General features: G+C 37.4%; 1 long non-coding RNA gene across 2 annotated transcripts; it reads right to left on the bottom strand.

Moving 5' to 3' along the window:
• Positions 1-205: 205 nt before the first annotated feature.
• Positions 206-2,538, bottom strand: LOC122058038. Of its 2 annotated transcripts, none has more exons than XR_006133669.1 (2): positions 2,011-2,538; positions 206-681 (listed from the first exon to the last, which is right to left on the bottom strand). It is a non-coding gene; the product is annotated as an uncharacterized LOC122058038 (long non-coding RNA). The 2 variants fall into 2 exon arrangements; XR_006133670.1 differs by having other exon boundaries at positions 206-678.
• Positions 2,539-4,274: the final 1,736 nt, after the last annotated feature.

The following is a 4,274-nucleotide window of genomic DNA, read 5'->3' as shown; positions in this document are numbered from 1 at the left end:
ATTGTACAGAAGTTGATTGGAGAATCTACTAACTCAGAAATCCCTTTAAAAAAAAGAAAAAAACGATATACAGTCGGGGTAATGCAGTGAGAGGGTTGTCTTTCTAAAGCGTATTCCCAATTTCATGCAGATGCCGCTGATTAGTAATTAAGCCAGTAGTTAAGATAACAAGAAAAAGTTGAAATCACAAAATATAAAATGTGAATTAGCTACTAAATGGTCACCAATGAATTTAACAACCATTCCAATACAAACTAGATGAGAAACAAACTAATCCAAATCTCAGATCAAAAAATTGAAAGAAGATATCTACAAGTTTCCATATTGGAGATAGTCAGGTTAATGAAGAAAAAAGTACTGAAGGAAGCAAAACAAAGAATGGACTGTTTCCTGCTGATAATCAGAGACTTGGGTGCTAAAGATAAATCCACTACTTTGCACCACATGGTTGGCTGGGGTACAATTTTTAACACCCATATGATCTCACATCTCCTTGCACAATGATCAACATAGGTCTAGTTAGTGGGAATAACTGTTAAATCGATCCCTTTTCCGCTGTTGTTGCTGAAATCGACCCCTTCTCATTTGATGAGATGATGTCTTCATCTTCTATTCCTTCATGTTTGCAAACAAAGAGTCTAATATCTGAGGCCTCGATTTAGGAACAACCTTGGCCTGCTGCTACACATCACATAAATATCCATTATTTGCTTCATACTTTTACCTTCCAATTTCATCACTTCTTTAAAAATTCAAACTTCATTAATTCTTCATAAAATGGATGGCATATTGAACATTTAAGTCAGGCTAGCGTTTTCCATTTAAACGATTAAGTATCAATACCATTCAAAGCTTCCAGCTCTCCATTATAACTCAGATAAAGCAGGTCAAGTCCATAATCTAAAACCAGGTGCACACAACTACATGTTCCAACAAAAACAGGAGACATTTACTTACAAAAATAAAAAGGACATTGCATAATCAGGTTCTCATATATTATAGGAATCAATGCCAACGAATTCTAAGTATATAATCTAAGATAAAATATAATTAAGGAGAACTTATTAAAGTTCTTATGATGCTTCTGTATACGCTTTCATTTCTCTTAAGAGTTAGGCTGCCTTAGAACCCTTGCCCTTTTCTAAATACACATATAGGATAAAGGTTAAGGTGAATGGCCGACAAAGCCCAATTTTGAATGAGATTGTTCAGGGAGAAATGTAAATGAAATGCCAATATGAAACAGAGAATATGAGAAGCAATAATACCTTAGAATTAAAAAGACTAAGCAACTCGCAAGGGTTTTGTACGGCAAAACAAAAATTGATGGTCGATCGAATCAGAAACAGAGTAGTACCCCAAAATAAGATCTTAAAACTGAAAATTTAATGAAATCTCCTTTAATTCCTGCAAATTAAATGGAGTTGCGGAAATGAGAACCAAAGGAAAGTGGGAAAAAAAACTATTTAACTTCTAATCAAAAACACAAATGGGAGAATAAACGGAAGAGCTCCGCTTGAAACACAATTTCCCACAGAAATTACATCGAAAATTTCTTCAAAAATGTTAAAAATGGAAGACAGAGAGATGTATAGAGAGAATAGAAAGATAAACAAACACAAACCTGTTCCTGAAACCCCTAAAAACTATGCCGTGAAATCAAAAAATTGGTGAAGAAGAGGAGAAGCAAAATCTTAAAACTCCTCAAGTGGCCTCGTTTTCTTTGCCAGCGGGAGATGGTGGACAATAGGAATTTTTTAGAGTTGAAGGTGAGGGTTGAGTGACTGGCGGGTGGGAGCGGTAGGTTTTGGTTTTAAAAACCTAATCCTACAACTCCATGAAGGAGCTTCTAGTTTTAAAACCTAGCCCTACAACTCCATGAAATCGAAATAGAGAGGTTTTGATTTTAAAAACCTAAACCTACAACTCCATGAAATCGAGAGAGAGAGAGAGAGAGAGAGAGAGAGAGAGAGAGAGAGAGAGAGAGAGAGAGAGAGATGGAGGGCTTACCAGTCGCCAACGGCGGACTCTAGGTGAGAGTGGCTCGGTTTGAGAGGTCGCAGGTCGGGGCTTACGGTTTGAGAGGTCGCGGGGTGAGTATGTCGCCGTTGAGAGGTCGCGGGTTGAGATGTTGCCTCAGAACGTCTTTCCCCTTTTTTCTTTTATACTAGGTCAAAAAAACGTTGTTCAAATATGAGTTTAGGTGTTTAGGTGAACTCAGATTTGAAGCACATCTTTTGTAAAATGGTCATTCATGGGAAGTAGGGTGCTCGGATATGAGGGTCATCCTAGTGGAACCAAACAACTCCTAAAATTAAGAATTATCATTCTGAAGAATGTCATCCCAAAGATTTACCGAACCAAACACCCCCTAAAGTAAACTGTGATGCTGCTTTGTCAAGGGTAACACAAGAGGTGGTTTGGGAATTGTCTTATGAGATAATGGAGGAAATTTGGTTAAAGCCTTATCAATGTTGCACTATTTTGCTTCTTCGATTCAAGGTGAAACTCTTGCTATCAGGTCGGTCCTCTCCCAGGCTGAGGTATATGGTTTCACCAATCTTAAGGTAAAGACTGATGACAAAGAAGTCTTTGAGGTTATCCAAGATCCCCTCTTACCTATCTTCACTACTTTTCCTTTTTAGATTCCAAGGGCAATGAATTTTGTTGCAGATGCCTTAGCTAAGAAGACATTGTCTATCATGTGTATGACAAATCGATCACATTTCATTCCTTGGTTTTCTAAATTTTGTGAGTGGTTTAGGCTGTAAAGTACACATGTTTTGCCTTTTTTTTTTTTTTTTTTTTTTCTTCTAATGATGGGTATCCAAGCCTTCAACCGTATGGACTAAGGATGTGAATTTGAAATCAAAATTGTATACCGAAATCAAACTAAGCCGTTTACACCGATATCGCAAAACCATTTAGTAAATGGTTCTGTCATGGTTTTAAGTTTAAGAGCAATTAGTTAAATTGGTTGGGGGTCGATATTAACGTTTAACCCATTGGTTTCAAACTGATTTGGCACTGTGAAAACTAAATTGTTTAAACCATCAAAACGGATTCGATTAATCCGTGTAACAATAAAATATTTGGTTGTTTTAACAAAACATAATAGTTTAATTTAGGAAAAAATTAAGGATCATAGATGCTGTCCTACAGTTTATTCAATAATTTACTCCGATTATGTAGTTAAATCCTTGCTTGTTCAATGCCTCATTTAGTTTGATACAAGATTGAAACGTTTATCAACAAAAGCAAAATTTAGTAAGCATGCGAATAATAGCAAACCGATTACTAACTGTTCATAAATTGTATGGAATAAACCGTGATCAAAACCGTTTAAAACCGTGAAACAGACACCGTTGAGAAATTGTGGAATCGAAACCGTTTACTAAATGATTACTATTTTGGTTTTAGTCAAATAAATGTGAATTGAACCAAACCACATCGTATGCATCGAAATTGAATTGATTAACTAGACTGGGTCATACCGGGGTTGAATGAGAACCATTCAACTTTGACTGAAAACAGTAGAAATCACTGAACACCCTCATGTGATTGGCCCCAAAAAAATGAGAGAAATCAAACTCAAAATCACATACTTCTTGAGACGAAGATCCCTTATCAACTTGACTAGCCGTGGGATTTACACATGTTCTGCCCCATTATACTTTCTTTCGAAAAAAGGAAAAAAAAGATCCTATTTATTTCTCTCTCATCTCCTCGCAATAATGTTAGCAGTTCCCGAGTTCCCAAGTACCTCATCACTGCGCACCCAATTGCGCATTCTTATACCACGACTTTAGCCCCCACGGTTCCCAGCCTTGGAAAAAAAATGGGTTAACAGGTTTGTCGGTTCAGGCCCACCTTTGCGTTGTTGCGCAAGAAGCCAAAGGACTTGGAGTGGACTCACTGAAACAAGCACCAGGCGATTGCGTGGGCGTCGTACTGCACTCCTTGTGCGCTAAGACAGGCATTCCAAGTTCCAAGTACTCCAAAGACCAGTTGCAACTAACAATCGTAAATCGACGTAAATGGCCCGGCTCCATCAATGGGCGGATGAGATTCTTCAATGGTTCCCAATCCAACGATCTCTGACAACGCGTTCACGCCACCTAATCTAGAGTCTGATCTATCTAATCAGCTCCAAAGACTTTTGGAAAATGTAGTTTTACTTAACACTAGATTAGTATTCGTCTTTAATCCTTTCCTTCTTATGTTCTTTATAAGGATTAAATGGACAAAGACACATTAGCTGCTAAGCATTTGTT

Source organism: Macadamia integrifolia, chromosome 12 (genome assembly GCF_013358625.1).
Source record: "Macadamia integrifolia cultivar HAES 741 chromosome 12, SCU_Mint_v3, whole genome shotgun sequence".
In the NCBI taxonomy this organism is placed as follows: Eukaryota; Viridiplantae; Streptophyta; class Magnoliopsida; order Proteales; family Proteaceae; genus Macadamia; species Macadamia integrifolia.
This window is presented reverse-complemented; position numbering and strand designations above follow the sequence as displayed.